This window comes from Aulonocara sp. 'chitande type north' Nkhata Bay, linkage group LG1 (assembly GCF_057382095.1).
Source record: "Aulonocara sp. 'chitande type north' Nkhata Bay isolate Kocher_YH1m ecotype deep benthic linkage group LG1, A_spYH_male_GT1.1, whole genome shotgun sequence".
NCBI classification, from domain to species: Eukaryota; Metazoa; Chordata; class Actinopteri; order Cichliformes; family Cichlidae; genus Aulonocara; species Aulonocara sp. 'chitande type north' Nkhata Bay.
The window spans coordinates 5,422,374-5,444,555 of NC_141344.1; the positions used below are offsets into that span (position 1 = coordinate 5,422,374).

The following is a 22,182-nucleotide window of genomic DNA, read 5'->3' on the forward strand; positions in this document are numbered from 1 at the left end:
TCACACAAAGAGTCACACATGGTGGTCAGTGTGATGATCTGATGCTGCTTTCCTGCTTCAGGAAACCATGAGTTCTACTCTCTACTAAAAAACCCAACAGAGAATAGCATGAGTATGAATGTCATGGTAAGTATGTATTTCTTTTATTTTTCTCCGATCAGCACAAGCGATGCACCCCAACTAATACTTATATGTTCCTTAGCAAATCGCACCTTACCAGACACTTTTGTTACCCATCGACGAGAATCAGGCATAATTTTGGCTGGATGATTGAACACTGTTCTTGGTGGAATTAAAGTTCTACAAAGTTCATTTAAATTAACTGCTTTTCTTGCATAGACCCAGCTTTTAAGCATAGTTATCCAGTGTCCATGTATTCCAAAAAGAATTTTACATCTTTCATGTGGCCACTTTGGCTGAGAGAAAGTGATGGGATTTTTCAAACATATTCACATATGGCTTCTTCTTTGCATGATGGAGCTTATATCCAATTATGTAGCTTACCTGAACTAATTAGTCGCAAAAGGTTCCTATTTTTTTAGCCTTTTGTTGCCATCCCAACTTTCTTGTAAAATGTTGTTTTCATCAAATTTATATTTTATTTTTTTTTATGAAATAGTATATACCAATCTAGTACAACATTATGACTGACTGTCATATTTTGAGAGTCTCTAGCAAAACAACAAAACAGCTCTGAGGCACGGATTCATCTAGACCTGTCTAGAGGTATCTGGCACCAAGATGTAGACAAAAGATCCTTTACATCTTCTAAGTTGTGAGGTGTGATCTCCATGGATCAGGCTTGTTTATCCAGCACATCCCACAAATGCTTGATTGGACTGAGAATTTGGGAATGGAGGCCAAGTCAATACCTCAAACTTGGTGCTCCTAAACCATCATTAAACCATTGCTACTTTGTGGTAGGGCACATCATCTTGCTGAAAGAGACCACAGCCATCAGGCAATACCATTTCTATGAAAGCTTTTACACAGCCTGCAACAAGCTTAGTTAGTTGGTAAATGTCAAAGTGACATCCACATTGTTGGCAGTACCCAAGATTTCACTGCAGAATATTGCCCATAGCATCGCACTGCCTCTGCCAATTTCCCTTCTTCCCATCCTGCCCCAGATGTTTCCCTGGCAAGTGATGCATTGTACCTGGCCATCCACTTGATGTAAACAAATGTGATTCATCAGGCCAGGCCACCTTCTTCCTTTGCTCTGTGGTCCAGTTCTAATCCTCACATGGGTGTACCTGCCTGTCATATAAGCTCGATAGTAATTGGCCATGTCCCTTCCTTTATAACCAAAGTGTACACATTTTCAGATAGTTCCTTTCAGCAGGATAGAAAATCATTTCACAAAGCTCAAATTATCTCAAACCCATTCACTGTACTTAAATGGCCTCACAATCATCAAGATTTCCATGTAACAGAGCACCTTTGGGGTGTAGTCTAATGGGAGATTCACATAATGAATGTGCAACCAATAAATGTGCAACTGTATGACATTATCGTGTCAATACGAAACAAAATCTCTAAGCAATGTGTCAGCACTAAATCTGTCTTTTTTGACTATCTTGGAATTAAGTTAGTTCCAAAACCAAAAGTGGGTACCATATTTTTCGCACCGGATTATAAGGCACACTGTCGATGGACTGGGATGTTTTCACATACAAGGCGCACTGGATTATAAGGCGCATTAAGCAAAACAAAACAGTCAGAAAAGTGTAACTTTACTCAACTCATTCTTCTTGCTTCCTCCACTTCTGTACCATGGCTTCATTAATGTTGAATTCTCTCGCAGCTGCTCTATTCCCGTGTTGTTGCAGTATATTAATGACTAACCTCATATTTTGGATAGATTATCTCAGTTGTTCTCCTGACTGAAGTTTGGTCCGTTTACAGCATCCTGCATTGCCATTGCATTTGTCCCTAACCATTGGCAACCCTCCCGTTATCAGTAGAAAAAACTTAGCGTTCATTCTCCAGCTTCACTCTGTTTATGTTATGCTAACATAGCTGTGTTGCTAGCGATCACGTAGCACATCATTATATACCAGCTAGTCCAACTTCAGTAACCCTGCAAAAGGCACTGCTGTTCAGTTTTCTGTCTTTATTTATGTTGGAAGTGATAGCAGAGCTATACCTTTTATTTTTTTCAGAAATCCCTCAATCAGAACATGGTATATCATGTATATCATGTTTAGGTGGAAACTAGCCAGCTAACTTATGCTAACTCTAACTCCATTAAATTTAATAAATTGAGTTTTCATGGATGCCTGGATGTTAAACTTAATTGTTACACCTGGTAAAGCAGCAACACTGATCATTTTATTAAAGATGGTATGGTAGAGTAATGCTCCCACAATCAATCAAGCGGTCCGGCTTCGTAGCTTACCAAAGTCATACTCAAACATTTTTTGACAGATTTTTGAGCGCCGGGTATCATATAAAATCGGTTTGAGGTCAGTAAGCACAACTAGAATTCATATATAAGGCACACTGGATTATAAAGCGCACTGTCGATTTTTGAGAAAATTAAAGGATTTTAACTGCTCCTTATAGTGCAGAAAATACCATATAAAAATAGTGTCCATTGAGTGTATGTTTCTCTGGTCAAAATAAACCAATTCATGTTTTAAACCTGTGTAGGTAGAACTGGTTTGTGATGCTATGCACTACTTTTAGAAATTTTATGGACAAAGCATTTAGTTTAATACTGCATAACTGTCAGTTAAATGCAGTCTTATATATGAATATTTGATCAGTAATGTGTTAAATTCTTTGTGATCAATTTAGAGAATGATTAAATCTCCTTCACCTCACTCTCCCCACTTGACAAGCTGCCACCACTGCCTACACTTCTCTGTTCTGTTACAATTACAAGATTAATGGACAGGGTGGATTTTGGTTCACAGGAATTAATTGTGTCTCATTTTATTCCCATGCCCCGACAGACGAAACAATCAGGGCAGTAAACCTGGTGGTGATTCTTGTCAACACGAGCGCAGATGCAAATTAATAGATGCTCAACAGGCCATAACTTCCCACAGCAGTCTGGGCAGGTTCAGGATATAGTGGATATACAAAAAACACTCTTGGCGTGACACCACTAAAACATTGTTTTGGTGGTTTTCTCCTTCAACTGTTCTCTCAGCTAGGGTCAAAATGTTGTGTACAACTCATGCATCAACTAAATATTTCTATTTATACTGTAACCTCTAAAAACTATTCTGGCCATTCATTTCAATAAAACATTTACTGCTGAATCTGTAAATGTTAACACATGTTTTGGATTAGACACCACACACTAGACACAAGCCTTTAATCCAGTGACTACTTATTTAAGTTACGTTGACTTTAACCTGGCAGATCATTTGAAATGTGATGCTTAGTAGTAGATTTCTTGTAAGTAATGATTATATTTTTTTCTTTCCTTCTTCTTCTTTTTTTCCCTTTTTACAAAGTCCCAAAAGAAAAATAAAAAATAAAACATAATCATATAGACAGACATGCACTTAAATATATAGTATAGTGAATGTTTTCCAGAGAAGAAAAAAAATATGGTGAAAGTCAGGCAGCCCACTGTTAAACATGCTCTGCATGGCTGTTTTTTCTCCCCCCAAAAGGAGGGAGTATGTTATTGGTTTGTTTGTCCATCTGCCTGTTTGTTAACAGCCTAGGGTCCACAGTTTTCAAGACATCATTTTCAAACGTTGCGCGATAGTGGATACCAATAAGAGCTTGAGCTCTTATTTTTTTGTCATAAATTGGTCAAGGTCAAACTCGCATCAAATGTGAAAAATCAGTAAAAACTATATTAGCCACAATTTTTTATGGAACATTTTCAAACGTCACATTAGTTAATAAGCTGGCCTACGTATTTAAACCATGACTTTCATTGTTAGAGTTACATGTCAAAATTGACCTTGGAAAGAAAAATTCAAGAAACCATTCTATATATTGAGTTATATATCATATAAAAGGGCATGGAGAGAGCTGTAAAACATCCTGTTTTATTTCTCAATATGACACCCTATGATTTGAAAATTACACTGTGAAGTTTCACAAAGTCACACACTGGAAAAATACATCTTAGAGTCTTTAGTTTTTACAGCTTGCACAAGCCCTAGCTTTCAGTCAGTTCTGCTTCAATCATAAAGATAATCAAAAGCTCAATTTTAGTATGCATTCTTTCAAGGTTATAGGTCAAAGTTCAGGGTCACACAATGTTGGAAAAAGTTCTCTTTTCCATTGGATCATCTCCAAACTTTAAAGTGATCTATTAATAATTGGGGAAATTGTTTAGTGCTTTAAAAAATTTTTTTAATATGTCTGCACAATGACACAAAGACACTAATATGATACACTAGACGGTAGGGATGGAAATAGACCCTGCACATGAGAAAATGCTAACTTTCTGTTTTAAGACCGGATGTAGAGTTGTCCAAAACACAAAAACGGAAAGATTGCGTTAAGTTACAAAGAGCAGAAGGTGGGAACACTCTCCATTACTGTGTCATAAAAGAATCAAATGATCAATTTTGACATTTGAAGAGTGTAGATCAATTGATTGTTTACATCACTCAACACAAGAAGAACTGCATTACAAAATTAGAAGACCATCGTCCACGTTCAGAAGCACATCTCTGTATAGTGATAGTTCTCATGATTTAAAAAGGCAAATGTTTAGCATTCAAACTACAGGTGAACAATAGTCAAAGCCAGATGTTTCCCTCGTTATGCCAATATCAGCTAGTCAACAAACAGTGAAATAAAAGCCAGAAAAAAAATGAATAAATGATTGCTGGTAAGGGTCTCGATATATAAAAGGTATATAAAGTATATAAAGGTTTGAACTTTGAGAGTGTTTAAACAAGAGAGTAAAGTGTGGAAATGTTCATGCCTGTCTGAGAAAAGTGTATAAAGTGTGTAGTGAGGGGTTTTACAGCCTTAAAACATATATAATAACTGTAAAAAATAAAGTTGGCTATTTAGTGCATTTTACCTATTGCTGGTTATTTTTAGAATGTAACTCCCGCAATAAACGAGGGACCACTGTATACGAATACTGAGAAATATATATTTTGAATCCTTTCTCTCTTTTGCTCTGAGGCGTGGGGGAAAAAATATCAACAAATCGATGAACATCATCTACAGATATATTTGGTAAATGCCCAAGACATCTTGAGAAATGTAAATCGCCACTTGATTCATCCATTTGGTTGACTTGTTTTGGAAAACCCGACTGTAAAGAAGGAGCGAAAATCACACCGGAAACGAAGCGCTATACAGTAGTTTCCCCACTGGAAGTAGCATATGCTAACGCACACATAGTCTATAGATTAGATTCTTTATTGATTCTCTTATCGATTGTTATTGGGTCCTCATTGGCTCTGTTTCAAGAGTCACCACCATTGCCAAGCAGCAATAAATTAGATTAATGCTAATTAATTGTATGCGGTGGGTCAAATGTTTGTGCATGTCTACTGAGATATTTCCCCACTTTGTTGTCATCAGTGTTGGAGTCATTACTCAAAAAAGTCATTATTACACATATTACACAAAGAACCTTTCTTAAAAGTAATGCAGTAATTTATTATACTACTCATTACATTATTTTAATGTTACTCTGTAAAATAGCTGAAAAACATTGTCTCATAATCAACATTTAACAAGGGCTACAACCCCACACACCATCACAAATCCCTAACGATCACTCACATCTCTAAGATCTTTCTCTTCGTAGAATACAAAGCTGACAGCACAAAGCAAAGACGAAAACCAGCACAAAAAAGCAATCACGGTGATTCTGCGTCCATAACATGAACAGGTAGAAAGGGAGGCTGCAGCCTGACTGCTCATCTGCTTGTTACCTGGTGAAGTTAAGGCTTTGGCTGCTAGGGTTGGCATTCACTCAGTTTTCAATCTGGGTTCTTGCTAGCTTAGCGTTAGCATGTCGTCTAGCAGCATAATACAGTTGTTTCTGTCCTGGATGCAGTTATCCGCTTTACCATTCATCTTGTCCTGTTGTCCAATAAAAATAAATGTCCATACCCATGCTCCAGACAACATAGGTTTTTTTTTCTCCTCTGACACTCGAACTGAAATCAGCTGATTGTAGTGTGAGTTCAAGAACCAATAACCAGGATGGACAGGCAGGCAGACTAATAATTCCAAGGAATTGGGCTACTGAGAACCAGTTTTCCATAAGAACCGGTTCTTGATTCCCATCCCTACTACACTGCTTGCCCCCTTATAGGGGATTTATGGCTCAGCAGGAAATCTTTGTCACAACTACACTAACGTTTATGCTGTAACCTACAGCTATTGTGACTGGCCTGTTCAGTACCATCTATTCCTCCATTGCCGCGTCTTCTTTTTCATTTTATAAGTGAGATTATATTATATACAACCATACAGTAATTAACACATAACCTACATTGACCACCTATGGGGGTTATGTTGTAGATTCTACAAACATTCCCAGGAGTCTAAAGATCTAAGAAATCGAGTACTGGGCTGAACACTTGAAATATCAAATCTGTGGGATAAAACTTGTTGGCAGCAGGCGGGGCTTACAGGTAAGCTAAAACAAACAAACAAACAAAAAGAGAAAAACATGTAGGGTATATTTAATGGGGAACTGACTCTGGTCTCTGTTTTGTCTTCACAAAGAATGGTGTGCAGTCTTTCAGTCAGTGTGAAGTCTAAAACAATTCCTTTTCACACAGAGAATCTCAACTTGGCCTATTACTGGCTCTACAGTGTTGGAGAATGTCAAGGATCCTTTGAGCCATTGTGAGTTGCCAGTGATAGATATTGGCAAACAGCTTGCCTATGTGAGTAAGGATAACCTTCCATTTGATCAATTTTGCACCCGTCTCTAAGACTATACCCTCCAATAAATCAATAGCCTAGATGTGTTTGTCCTGGTGCTTTTCATTCTCCTCAAGCCCCTTCCATACGCTCCTGTCCTGAACTACCTTTCTTTCCCTTTGCTACTCTCAACACGCTGCCTTTGATATCCGTTTCCCTTTGTTCTTTTGCATCTTGGTTTTAAGCTTATTTGTTAGATGTGATCTAGAAGCTGTTGCAAATTACATTTTCGTGATTTGCCATGATACAGTATTTCACAGTTTCCACTGTTTGTCATCAAACAGTACTTCAGACTTAGCTGCTTGTTTTGGTTATTTTTGTAGGGAACAAAGGAAACTTTCTGTAAGCTGCAGCAAAGGAGAAGGAGTTTTGGACTGAGAAAGCAACAAACAGAAGGAATTAGATTGAGAGTCAGGACAAGTGACAATTTATTATCAAACAATTAAGTAAGGCACTGAAAACAACAAGACTTGGGGTGTTAGTGTATTAATATGTTCCCATAAAGAACAATCCAGCCTGGGGGGGCAATAACATAAAGATATATATTTTGCTTTTAATTTTACATTACAACAGAGTCATTATTTTTGTAATAGTCAAAGGAACAAGTTTGTAGATGCTGCAATTACATTTCCCGAGCAAAATACTCAGCCATGCAAATCCCCCAGGATGTCTCGTCCCTTTTTATCTCTACTGAGATTCCAAAGAAGGGGGTGTTTTCTAATGACTTCAAATAATCTCATAGAGCTTCAGCCACATATACCAATTATTAATTAGAAACTAGAAGCTCCACTGGGAGCTTTCCTTGGTGAAATTAAAGAAAACAAAAAAAGAAAAACAAGGCGTACATTGTCCCATAGTTCAAACTTCAAGTCATTTAAATGTAAGATGTACAAGAGGTGTATAGCTAGATAAATTAAGGCATCTTCACTCAGATTTTGTAGTGTCTTACACAGTGACACAATTTCATGAGATTCTTGTCCTGTGTTTCAGTAGCGTCTTATTTAAATGCTTATTACTGCATTTGTATATATATTAAAAATCCACTTTAAAAATGTAAGTGCTTTGAGAGTATGAATCAGTACGTAGATTAACAGGACATTTCCCAATAAAGTTAATAAACACACAAACTGTACTAAGTAACGTACAAAACATTTTTTTTCAATATATCTTGTGTTTTGGCATTTATTGTTGCAGATTAGCAATTTGGGAGATCGGTGGGGGGGGGTCCGACATGCCCTAAAAACCCAATAGTTGCCCTTATCAGATGACTAAATAGCCTCCTGGCACCTTTCAATGTGCAGGAATAGTGGTTTTACTCTGAGTCCCTCTGTATGACCAACTCTTCCCCCTAAACCAAAAGGCGGGTCCAGTTAACCTTCACAGGAAGCTAATTTCCACTGTTTGTATCAGCAGTTTCATTCTTTTGGTTACTACCCAGAGCTTGTGGCCATATAGATCAAATATTGGATGAACTTGTCAATTGTTCTTTTTTTCTCCATAGGGTTTTTCTGAATTACTCTTTGTCTGGCCCCTTACCCAGTACCAATTTGTCTCTAGAGTCCCTACCAGGAGCAAACCCCTTAACTACAGTCGCTTGCAAAAGTACTTTTGCACATTTTGTCACATAACAGCCACAAACATGAATCAATTTTATTGGAATTCCACGTGAAAGACCAATACAAAGTGGAGTACACTTGAGAAGTGGAATGAAAATCATACATGATTCCAAAACTTTTTTACAAATAAATAACTGCAAAGTGGGGTGTGCGTAATTATTCAGCCCCCTTTGGTCTGAGTGCAGTCAGTTGCCCATAGACATTGCCTGATGAGTGCTAATGACTACATACAGTGCACCTGTGTGTAATCTAATGTCAGTACAAATACAGCTGCTCTGTGACGGCCTCAGAGGTTGTCTAAGAGAATATTGGGAGCAACAACACCATGACGTCCAAAGAACACACCAGACAGGTCAGGGATAAAGTTATTGAGAAATTTAAAGCAGGCTTAGCACTGTTCAAGCGATCATTCAGAAATGGAAGGAGTATGGCACAACTGTAAACCTACCAAGACAAGGCCGTCCACCTAAACTCACAGGCCGAACAAGGAGAGCGCTGATCAGAAATGCAGCCAAGAGGCCCATGGTGACTCTGGACAAGCTGCAGAGATCTACAGCTCAGGTGGGGGAATCTGTCCATAGGACAACTACTAGTCGTGCACTGCACAAAGTTGGCCTTTATGGAAGAGTGGCAAGAAGAAAGCCATTGTTAACAGAAAATCATAAGAAGTCCCGTTTTCAGTTTGCCACAAGCCATGTGGGGGACACAGCAAACATGTGGAAGAAGGTGCTCTGGTCAGATGAGACCAAAATGGAACTTTTTGGCCAAAATGCAAAACACTGTGTGGCGGAAAACTAACACTGCACATCACTCTGAACGCACCATCCCCACTGTCAAATATGGTGGTGGCAGCATCATGCTCTGGGGGTGCTTCTCTTCAGCAGGGACAGGGAAGCTGGTCAGAGTTGATGGGAAGATGGATGGAGCCAAATACAGGGCAATCTTGGAAGCTCTTGGAGTCTGCAAAAGACTTGAGACTGGGGCGGAGGTTCACTTTCCTGCAGGACAACGACCCTAAACATAAAGCCAGGGCAACAATGGGATGGTTTAAAACAAAACATATCCATGTGTTAGAATGGCCCAATCAAAGTCCAGATCTAAATCCAATCAAGAATCTGTGGCAAGATCTGAAAACTGCTGTTCACAAACGCTGTCCATCTAATCTGACTGAGCTGGAGCTGTTTTGCAAAGAAGAATGGGCAAAGATTTCAGTCTCATAACCTAAAAGACTGGCAGCTGTAATTGCAGCAAAAGGTGGTTCTACAAAGTACTACATAGGGTTTAATGTGGTGTTGACTCACCCTTTGCAGCTATAACAGCTTTAAGTCTTATGGGAAGCCTTTCCACAATATTTACAAGTGTTTACAGGATTTTTTGACCATTCTTTCAGAACTATATTTGTGAGGTCAGACACTGATGTTAATGGCAAGACCTGGCTCACAGCTCATTAGTAAGTGAAAGTTGGCGACCTCTTCTTAGTATTTGCCCAAGCAACCAGTGACTCCATTTTGTGATTTTGGCTGAGTGGCTGTCATTCCCAGTCACTTCCACTTTTTAATACTACCATTAACAGTCTGCTTGCCCAGGTGCTTAACTTTCTGTATCTGAAATCTTTAACTATGGAAGCGATTAAAACACCTGAATTCAATGATTTGGGTGGGTGAGTGAATACTTTTGGCAATATGTTGTATTTCGAGTGACAGATGATGTTTTCTAAACTTTCAGATCAACAAAAAATGAATAGATGTTTTTTGTATACAACAGTGCAAACAGATGGAGTCCAAAAGCGTGAACAGAGTTTTTTCACAGGTTCCTATGCAGTTATGTGAAAGACTAAGTACACCCCTTGAGGTTTTAGCAGCAATTACTTAAAGTAATAATTTTCTTTATGATTTTATTAGTCTGTGGGGGATTTTTGGCAGAGTGGATTTTGGAACCATTTTTTGTAGGAGAATTTTGGAAGAGTGGACTCTTCTTTGCAACATTGTTTCAGTTTATTGTGGTTTGCAGGCACTTGTCTATGCACAGCCTCATAGGGGGGTGAAGGTTCATTGCAACACCTTGATTCCTTTGTTTTTCGGACAGTCTATTGTGGATTTGCTTGTGTGCTTCACCCCGTTGTCCTTTTACATGAACTACAGCCAAGTTTTAGATGTCAGAAAATGGCCCCAGATTTGACTCTAGAATACTGTGATAATAAGAAGAGTTTGTGGTCAAACCAAAAACTGCAAGGTTTTCAGTGTTTACTTATTTAAAAAAAAAAAAAAGTTATTGTTTGTTCAGTCTCAGACTTTGATTCACATTCTGTGAAGAACCTATAATCTAATGCATGTTTAATGATGTCACACTGTACCCTCCCTACACATTTACATTACATGTTTTTCCATCCATATCTTGGTTTTTGATTTTTCTTTTTTGTCATAAAAAATTAATAGCTTTTAGTCATAAATGCGCTCTAACCGAAGTAAATACCAAATATAAACCAAGGGTGGGGAATCAATACAGCATAGTACTGAACATCTTTGTGGAAACGTTATTTTTCTCATGAAAGTATACTCAGTACAGGAAAGCTTTACTGGTACTTGGTAAAATGATCTTCAAAGCCCTATGTGTTAACATATGCAAGGAATTTGCATATTTTACTGAAAAAGTGGGTGGAACAAGTAATATAGACAAACTTTCGATGAATAGAAAATACTGTCATGGTTCTGGGTAAGGTTCGACCCAGCATTTTGAGTTCTTATGTTTTGGTTTATTTTTGAATGATTGTTTTGTTTCTCTGATGCTATGATGATTATTATTATTAGAGTTCCATGTTTCTGTTTATCCGTGTTTAAGGATTTGTTGTTTCATGTATTGTTTGAGTTGCATGTGTTATATTCTGTCTGCCTCTCTGCGTCTTTGTTTAGTGGTTTCTGGTTTCCTGTTTTAATGTGAAGGTCTGTGTCTCATGTGAGTGTGTTCAGTCTCGTTAGTCCAATTTCTCCCAGCTGTGTCTCCCTCCTCTTGCCCATTCCCTGATTACCACCCTGTGTATATTAGCCCTGTGTTTTCCTGTGCTCAGTGTCGCGTCGTACCATCAGATTATGCCTGTGTGTTTCTGTTCTCAGTATTCAGTGTTCACTTCATGTTTTGTTTTCGTGCCAGCAATAAAGTTGAGGTTTTGAGTTGTATTCAGTGTCCGAGTCTCGCATTTGGGTCCTCCTCTCCATCCGCCTGCACACAGAGCCCTGACAAATACACAATGCATAGCTTTATAAAGATGAAGTGAAGCTACGCAGTTCTGTCGATATTTTATCTATATATACTTGAAATTGGACAGCGGTTGCTGTAATTTATTACATTTTTAATCGTTGTTGATCTCATATCAGTTTTGTACAAAAAGAATCAGGTTCAGGTATGTATACTGCTGAAAAGAGAATTCAAATCATTACTGCTACCATTAACCAGAGCGAAAATTAAAGAAAAAAATCTGGGTTGCAAGAACTATTTACTAACGGCTGCACCAGCAATAGACACAGGCAGAAGCAGGAAAGCCAGGCTGCAGGAAAGGGACGGAGATCTGAAGAAGTTCCCAATTTATCATTCACTACGACTGCCAAAAGTTCATAAACAAAAAGTGCATATTTCAAAATATGAACCAAATATGTAGAATAGTAGATTTAAAATTACAAAGGAATAAATGGTTAAGATTGCGTTTAATAAATGATATAGCCGCTGGTGAGGAAAGTAAGTTGTTTCAAAGGACTTCATAAATTTGGATTTGTTTATTCAAGATGTGGACATAACTGCACAGCAGGCTATCTCTGACTGAGTATTGTTGTTTAATGAGAAGGAATGAAATAAGCATATATAGCTCTCATGAAACAGCATAAAATCTAAATCATTTGTATTTGTGCTACAGCCACATATGAGACACTATTACTATGTTGTAAATAGTGCAAATATAGTATAGTCAGACAAAAGCCTGCTGTACTGTGATCACATGCAGACTAAGTTGGACAACAGTTCCAGTTTTTCAGAAGAAAGAATGTGATTTCTAACATTTCTTACATTTATTTTTTTCCTAAGTTTGGCTAAGTATAGATGTTTGAGTGTATACCACAGCCTAGTATGTGTAGAATCTCAGTCATCCAGCTCATGGTAGTCTGAGCATATGAAATGAAAAACCTGCATTTCATTTCAGTTTATGAAGATGTTTCACCTCTCATCCAATAGGTTTCTTCAGTTTTGCACAAAGAAGTACAGTTGCTGTCATTTCAGCTGCTTAAAACCACAAACTGGGCCCTATTGAAATTTTTCTAGACCAGAAAATGCTTGCATTTGGCTACAAGGGCCTTCTCATCTCTGTTATTATCCTTCAAAAAATTCATAGTACCTGTGTCCATGATCTTCTTCTGTACAGGGCCTGCATCTCTCATTCTTGTTAACCAAGTGGCTAGTGCTCTTAATGAGAACTATAAAAGGTAAAGTGTCATTACTGGATTACTGTGTCTATTCATTACAGCCATCAATGTCTATTGATGTCTTTCTTCATCTAATCATAGAACTTGTCTGTGAGCACTTGTCTTCATCTATAACCTCTGCCTCACATAACGCCAGATTAATGTCAAATGACTTCCTTTTTCTGCATTTAGTTTTGCACTGTGCTCGCAAAACATGGCTGTTAGACGAGCTAGACAAATGGAAAGATACTCATGTTAATAACCTGAGATGGTTTACATGAAGTTCTGATACAACTTTCTCTTGAAAGTTCTGTCGCTAAAGTCTCTAAGGTCAACTGAGAAAAGAGGTAGTTAGAACTCAAAAGGTTAATACAACTATACACATGCTCTGTATGCTCATATTGAGTGTGAATACACACATTAGCCAGACCACTGAAACCACAGCAACACTAAATGATGAAATGAGCATCTTATAACAAAGTAAGTGTGTATAACAATGCAATGTTCTCTTGGAAAACTTGGTAGTGGCATTCATGTGAATGTTACCTTGACAATCCCAATTAGAGCACACTGAAGAAGTCACTTGGATGAGTGACGAAACATTTCTCCAACTAAAAACACTATGCCCAGATGAACAGAATCAACTTTTTGGGAAAGCACACCATAGCAACACTCATGTTGTCAGTTGCAGCTTGGCTTCATCACTGCCCCCCAATCAGTCAACTCAAACATCCACATAGGCACAAAAAACTGGCAATATTAGACAAGTGGTCTCTCTCTCTCTCTCTCTCTCTCTCTCTCTCTCTCTCTCTCTCTCTCTCTCTCTCTCTCTCTCTCTCTCTCTCTCTCTCTCTCTCTCCCTCCAAGAAATGTTTGAGGATACTTGCATAGCTCTAACTGTCTACCTGTGCATGCCCCTCTCTACTTCCCGGAGAACGCTTGCAGGTTAAGTGCAATTTGTCAGCCACACCCCTTAACAGCAGTTCTCCTCAATATGCTTGCTGTTGGTAATTTGGATGGTTACTACTTCATTGGCCAGGAAAAGAATAGGCCCCAAGAGATCTGCTAATTTTTAAGGGCTTGAGTGACTGGTAACAACCATGGAAGGCACAAACTATTACCTTTAGTGTTACACAAAGAGTTAGATTCATCAGCTGTAGTTCTCCACTCATACATGGGAAACTAGAGGAAGAACCCCAAACCTTCTTTTCTATCCTTTTCATGGGCCCATGCCATACTCTGTCCCTCTCTTAAGTAAGTGGAAGATATAGCCTACTTCCTATGAGGAGGTTACTATGCCAGTGCCCACTCCTATATGTTGTTAATGAATTAAATCAGATTTTTCTATCAAGGTATGTTTAAAGTTGAAATTACTCAGTAATCAATGTATATTTATGAGTACAACATTAATTTTTCTGATTAATAATCTAAAAAAAAAATTACTTACTGTACCTTTAAAAAAAGAAAAATAAATAAGTAGCATGTTCTTGAGCACCACAGGCTTTTTATGGTTGTTTTCAATGTTCTTTTCTGTGTAATCATAGTTCATTTCATTTATGTTAATCTGTTTGGCAAGGACCTTGGGCAAGATTTAGAAACCATAAAAGTGTGGCACTGTCATGAGTAACACATCTGTGCTGTTTCACCCTGAATAATGATGAATACTAATGACTTCAGAGACTAATGTCTTTTTATTTTGGCTAATGTAATGATATGGTGCCGTCAAAAAGTGATTCACAATGCTGCATGGACCATACGGCAGCAACAGTATATTAGGAGCCCCTCAAGAGAAAATAAACTTATTGCCTTTGTTCACAGTAAAATATAAAACACGGTGACCTCATTAGTGATTTCATAGAATGCAGCGAAGCCACTGAGTTATTTGTTATTAAGATGGCTAAAATGAATTGCAGGTCATTGTCTGTTAAAGAATAAATATTTACAACTTAAAAATAAAATTCCAGTTTAATCTGGACTTTCCCACAGTTGTATAGTGGCAAATGATAGGTAGTTGTTAATAGGAAAATTGTGCTTAGTAGTCAGCATAATCTTTTAATGATATAAGTTTGCATATGGTAGAATGCTGCATGTAATTATTTGTGTGTAGAAGTATATAGTTGGTGGCATATTGAAAGAATGTCTCATCCTAGGAGGACTGTAACATTCTAGGGTGTTCACCCCCACATCCTAGGAGCATGAGAGAGGTCGTACCTTGTCTTATTGTTTTACGGTAGGATTAACGTAGCTATGTCAGTTTTAGTTTAAGTGCTTCTTTACATATAGATGAACTGTTGGATTTTCCAGACCAGCAGGTTAAGGGAAGTCGTTTATGGGGCCACACTCTGACCCCCCCCCCCCCCACCCCCCCCCCCCCCCCCCACACACACACACACACACACACACGTACGTACACCTCCACATTCCAATGTAAGGAACAAACGCTCACTGAAGTATGAATAAAGACTGGGGCAGTTTCTCAGTGCGACTCTCAGTTCTGGAGACTGCCCTTGCTAGCAAGAAGTTCTGTGTGTTTCTCTTCTCTGAGTCTTTACTGAAGAAGTGTTTTAGAGTATATTTCTTAACAGTAGTATAGTGGAAAACAGCTATGTACTACTGATTGAATCACCTTGCGATTTTAATGATTTATAAAGTTGCAGTATGGGCAGGCTGTTGGATGATGTGGAGTTAATTTATTTGCATTAGTAGAGATAAAAGTTGAGCCTCCTCCTTACACATTTCATTACCCCCTCCAGTAGGCGCAATATATATAGATATGTGACTATTAAGGCAATCTATCAGTCATTGCAGATGCTTTGGATTCTTGTTGTCTACTGCTTTTCAACCTTGGATGCTCATTTGTCCCTCCATCCCCTCGGCGTCCTATTACATGCATCCTCTAATGAAGCAGGAATGGAATCACTGTTTGTTATATCAGCGGGGGTCTGAGGACTGTCCTGCATAATTGGGAAGTAAGTGGAATAGATATGTGAATATGAATAAATAAGCCCAATGTAATTAATGAGGACCAATGATTCGACCGGTGATAATTAAATCTGCCGTGTTTTTCAATTTGCATGATTAAGATGTTAGTTAACGTTATGTTGTACCCACACGTTACAGGTTGTTCATTCTCAAAATGTCAACATATCAGAATTCTCAGCACTGCACTTAATTATCTTCAGGAGCTTTAAAACTATCAGCTAAATCAATTAACTTTAATCTGTAACCAATTAAAGTGTGACTTTTAGGAATGGTAATGTGCCACATGTTGTACTTACAGTATATATCGGTCTGCTCAAGCACATACATCGCCAACAAATTTTTCAGTGACTTGAAGCATGGGGGACTGGTTGCTTACTGCTCACTGAGTGTTTAAGCAAGAGCCGTATTTTTTCAGAATTTTTTCTCATACTCAAATTTAAGTTGGATTTTTATGCTGTGTTTCATGATTCAAAAGAGGTCAGAAGTGATTTGCATATTTTGACATTTTAAACAATTCACAGTAGCTCTAAAAAGGATTTTAAAAAACTGCCTGAAATGAGCCAGAGTGGTTTTGAAGGAGCCGAATGGAAGGAACCAGCCTGAGTACTCAATTGTGCTGTTAATATCATACTGTCAAATGGAGAGGGCAGCACTTGACAATGAAGAACAATGAGTATTTCCAAGCCTTTCATGTCTACCCGCCACATGCCTATTGAGTAGAGCTCTTTTACTGATATGCTATTTTAATGTTCCATTGACCAAGACAGCAAGAGAAGGTGAAGAGGAGGAAGAAGAGGAAGAAATAAAGGAGAAGAAAATGTTGTCACTTTTAATGCAGAGTTCTTCCACCCACTGCCATTTTGCAGACCAGCCCAGCTTCCAGAGTGCATTGTAACAACTGATATCCTATTGTAACCCTTCTATTGGCCTACAGGTTGTGTAAATAGCACAAAGATTAGCTAGAGAAGTTTGTGACTGAAGGAAAACCATGGTACTTTTGATCTTTCAATCATTTGGGAAATCCTGGGAGGAGAGTGATTAAGCACTGGTCCCAATAGTCCCACTTCCTTTAAAGCTTTTTTATTTATTTTATTTTTTTACAGTAAAATAGTACTGTGTCTTTTTCACTGTTCACAAACTGAACATGACCATTGCAGTGTTGATACCTTAGTAACTGAAGTGACAGTGACTTACAGGGTTCACTTTAAACTTTATTTATATAAGAACTACAAAAACATGACCTAATCTGATAATCAGTTAATAGTAGGAATAATTTTCTAAGCTAAATGCCTTAAATTGTTTCACTCTAGTTTCTGTAATGTGTGGATTTACTGCCTTTCTCTGTTGTATATAGTTAAAATGAAAATCACACATACACAAACTCCTAGACCCACACAGGTACACACGCACATTTCCAGATGCACATTTTTGGTACAGTATATAAGTACAAAAGCAGAGTTTATACAGTGCTAATAAGTTTGAAAGTACATTTATTTGAGTGTCTTCATAAGTTTATTTTAAGATACATACATTTTTAAAAACTGCAGCAAAAACAAAAATAGATATTATTGTGCACAATTTGCAAAAAACCCCCAGCATGTGCTACAAAATAAACTATTTTCAAAAGTATAATCAAAGTTCTAAGTGTCCCAGGAACTATATAGAAAGGCACAAAGTCAAACATGACTTTCAATAGCACCAGTGGAGCTTTGAAAGGTCCCAGAGAAAACTACATTTCCAGCGAAAATGGCATCACTTCTGGTTTCCGCAGGTAATGGCGCACATTAAACCATGTGATAGTTTGTGTTGATAAGGTGATGACATTTATTCCAACACAGGAAGTCCTATGAAATTGAATGCATGATATATAAGTAAAGCTCCTCCCTTTTCATATGCAAAAAGAATTATTGCTCTAACTTATTTGGTTGCCATTTAAAAAATATATGCAAATGGGATTGTGGGGGCTCCCTTCAACTTTTACGGGTTAAGCAAGCTTTCTTTAAGTAGTTTCTTTTAGTAGTCTTCAGGAATAGTCCATGGCCAGGCTTCTTGAAGGTCATTTAAAAGGTCTTCTTTGGCTTCCCTTTGTTCCATTTTTTTCAAGATGATCTCACATTGATTCAGTACTGATGAGGTCCTAGATCTTAGGAGGCCAATCGATAATTAAAAGTGTTCCATGATTGCTAGGATTTTCTTTTTGCCCCTTTGTTTCCTTTGTTTGTTTGTTTTTAATACAGGTGTGTTTTACTGCATTGGCAATGTGTTTTGGATTACAGTAATGCTTCAAAATGAGGCTGTTATCAGTCAGAGACTTTCCACATGGTATTGCGTAATGGATTAGAATCAGACTCTACTTTTCTATGTTAATAATTCAATTAATTCCCCAACACTGTTGGCTGAAATGTAGCCACAAACTATGGCAGAGCCTCCACTGTGTTTTATTATTGGCTGTGAGCACTCACTGTTGTCTCCTGGCTGCATAGAGAGGAGCTAGAAACGATGTGGAAGGAGAAAACAACAATGGTTCCCATGGTAATCAGAGAACTCAGTGCACTGACCCTCAAATTTGATGAGTAGCTCCAACAGACCCCAGAAATGACATCAGATATCGCTATCCAGAAAAAACCCAGTCCTAGGCACTGCACAGATATTACAGAGGAACCTCAAGCTCCCAGGCCTCTGGTAGAGGACCCAAACTTGAAGGATAAAGACTGCCAACAGAGCAAGTGGGGACGTGTGTTTGAGTCATCATTGCAAGGCACAACAATAGTGATCAAAGTACTAAGTAAAATGTATGATGATCAGGTGATCAGGATCATATTATTATCAAGAAGATTACAATTTTCAAGAGATAACACAGCAGGGAAGATAGAGGTTCACTTAGAAGCTATTAGCAATAACACCAATAAAGTCAAGCAGAGCACAGGAGGGATGTCAAGCTAATGGGCTAGTTTGAAGTTTCTAGTTATCTCAACCTTAGCCCAGTGCTGTTTCAAGGCTCACTGCTTATTAAAATGAGTTCTAGGTGTTGGGTTGGAGACTCTGTGAAATTAGTGGGGGCAGCAAAATTATCCCTACTCATGAACTCCTAAACAGAGAATACCCTGGAGTGACTATCCATAAGTGTGGACAAGCTTGTGCTTTAGATGTCGAACAGTCAAGAAATAGCAGAAGAAAACAAACAACAAACTTTATATATGCTAACAATCCCTGTGGTGATGACTTGTTATGTGGAGTCTGAGACGTGGAAATGTGGCACACGCTGCAACAGCTCTGTGATTAATAGTACTGACAAAGCAGTAACTAATGATCGATTGAGGATGCTTGGGTTCCAAAGACCATTTCCCCTTCACTTACTTTGCCTTTTTCAAAGCCATCTGATATTTTGATCACTGGCAGGGGCCATGTCAGTGGAATTAATCACTAATTTAAAGTTGAAACCTTCTAATTTGCACAAAACGCTGCTCACAGAAGGAGATTTTTGAATGATTAGTTAGTTTCAGATTCACCTGATGTCAGTGGAGCTGTTACCCTACCTTTGAAAGAACGTGCAATGAATAACGACAATGCAAGTTTTATGAAAGTGTATATTCTTGTATTAAACATGAATTAGGGCTTGCGCTTTGAAGTTTGACATCTTGTGTTAGGCAGTGTTTATGTGTGTGTGTGTGTGTGTGTGTGTGTGTGTGTGTGTGTGCGTGTGTGTGACAGAGAGAGGAAGATTAGACTGCATCTAAGAAATATTAGCTTCAGCTACTGTAATATGCCTTTTGGCTGTTTTATTTACTTTAAAGTTTGGAGTATTTTCTGTTTTTTAAATGCACAGCCCCTCCCAAGCAGTCATTCTTATACATTTATCTCTGTCCACACATATCTGCTACGCTTCAAGTGTCAGTCGGTGAAATCTTCATTCATATCGAGAAAGAGTAACATAGCTCAAGATTTACAGCCGTATGCATTATGCAGTAGGAGCTTTTAAAAAAGATGATTGGAGAATTCCCATCTGAAATGCAGCTGCAACATCAAAGCACGAGTGGGAGGAAAATTAAATGGTACAAAAAATATATAATGGTAGACTTGATGTCTTTGCTAATTGGGATGTCTGGCACTTGGGTCAAAAGGGCTCCACCAGGAAAAACCTAAGAGGAACAACTCTCGTGTGTTAAGGTAGTAAGGTGTAACAACTTCTTGTGTTGAAGTGATGGGAATGTGACTTATCATTGCAACAAAGAGGAGGCAAATAAGTGCTCAGTGGAAGGAAGTGAGTTTCACAAAGAGATTCGGGGAAAAAGACAGCAATATGACAGTATACTGACATTCTTTTCCCGCTGCGCTAATGAAGCCCCCCCATCCCCCGTGACTGCTGCTAAGTAGCTATACAAACACTAGAGGGCTCTCTATGTGGACAGCAGCACGGGCCTCTGTTGTCACTCATGCACTTTTCTGTACTCACACACACGCACATTCAGGCATGCAATGATGAGCGTGACCTTTTCACTAACAGTCTTAATGAAGACCTGTTTAACCTTTTCCTTTCTTCTTGTTTTCAAAAACTCTGGGATTTACGCCCTTTTTTTATGCTTTTCGTTTCCTTTCTTTTTTTTACACCAACTTTAGTTTCGAAAAATGTATATAAATGTGACCATTGTATTCTGTGTTCTTTGCTTACCATTGCTTTCCATGGTAGCCCCGCAGTGTGTGTGTCCATCTGTTTATTGTTTAACCATATCAAATGGCATTGTAAATGAGCAACTTGGCTTCGTTTCACCGGTCGTCTGGCCTATTTAATTTCATTATTAACCCGGAGAACCGAAGGCCAACGCATGCGTCACTTACTAAAAGAAGAAGAAAAAGAGAGAGTAGAGAAAACACACACACTGCGATAAGAACCGTTTTACCTGCACACATCTAGATAATACCTACAGCTGCAGCCGGCAATGTGAGACGATAACCTTTGCGCGTCCGTGCCTGGGCAGAGCGGCATGCATTCATTTGTGCGCCTGTTGACCCGACTCCTCATCAACCCAATGAGCGCAGTGGAGGGGAGGCTCTCTTCGCCACCGTGCATCTCTCCTCCATCTCTTCCTCACTTTTCCAGTCGGCCAGCAAGCCTGTAGGAGCTCTTAACTACAACACCAACACTGTCACTCCGCACTGACAAACTGCGGGAAGGATTTCTAGCCGTTTGACTCTCCGGCTTTTGCTTATTTATCCACCGCCTCGAATGAAACGCATTGGAGTTTCTGGCGTTTTAAGGGGAGAAATAATGCAGCACTGGAAAAGGATGCAAGTCTCACTGGTAAGTACAGCCCACCACCATAATATATAAACCTAACAGGTATTATTGAGGTAAATTGGTGTTTTGTGGAGAGGTTGAACAGGACTTCTTATAACCCCTTTCTCCAACGCGTGGCTTCAGCGCATTTTGCCGGGCTCGTTTACAGGAGCGAGGTGACTCGGAGCGACAGAGCAAGTCTACAGAGAGCTCAGCAACTTAGGCTACATCTTTTGTAATTCATGCTTCCGTCACCAGTATAAGCCGGTCGTGTATGTCTGAATGCTTTTTTTGTTTTGTTTTTTTGAATTCTTATGCACGTTTAATGCGATGACACGGAGTGACTGTCTCCTCAAAGGGTAAAACTTCAGATAGAGAGCAAATTTGGGTAATCGGGATACTGCCTCAGACTATTTTAAAGCCATGAAAGGCGAGTAGTAAGCTCAAACTTTGGGGGTTTATCCTTTCATTTTGCTCGTTGACTAGCAATTAAAATCTCCCTATGTGGGAATTTCCTACCTTGGACAGCTCTTCTTCTTCTTCGCCGCTCTGTTCGCGGCTGAGCTGTCTGGACCGGCTGCTTTCTGGCGGGGAGCTGTTCTGTCTTCTTGGTGCTGAAATCGCTTGCTCTGTCACGCACCACAGAGACTTAAAATGCCGAAGAAATTATGTCAGTGATTTAATGTGACTGATTTTTAAGTTGGCTACGATTTGGCATTTTACCAGTTTCACTTACTCTCTCATCTGTATACAATTCCGTTTTCCTTCTTCTTCTTCTTTAATCTTTTTTTTTTCTTAACCTGGTCCAGGATCTCTTAGTCTCCGGGTCGGTGTCACAGTAATTCGGATCTCTTCACACTTTGTTATAGTGCAGCTTCAGGTGGAATTCATCGTTACTGTCCTTCGGAATGGGACGCTGTAATCACACAGCATATGACCACAGTGAGATTCGGTGCATAGTAAAAGTTACCAAAACTAAGAT

The 22,182-nt window shown here is 38.7% G+C and overlaps 1 protein-coding gene across 1 annotated transcript in view; it reads left to right on the top strand.

Annotated features, from left to right (window-relative positions):
- Positions 1-20,995: 20,995 nt before the first annotated feature.
- Positions 20,996-22,182, top strand: part of cdh8 (cadherin 8) — a 99,705-nt gene continuing 98,518 nt past the window's right edge. Inside the window, exon 1 of the mRNA XM_086305065.1 lies at positions 20,996-21,224. The gene's annotated coding sequence lies outside the window, so the exon portion shown is untranslated. The remainder of the gene's footprint in view (positions 21,225-22,182) is intronic.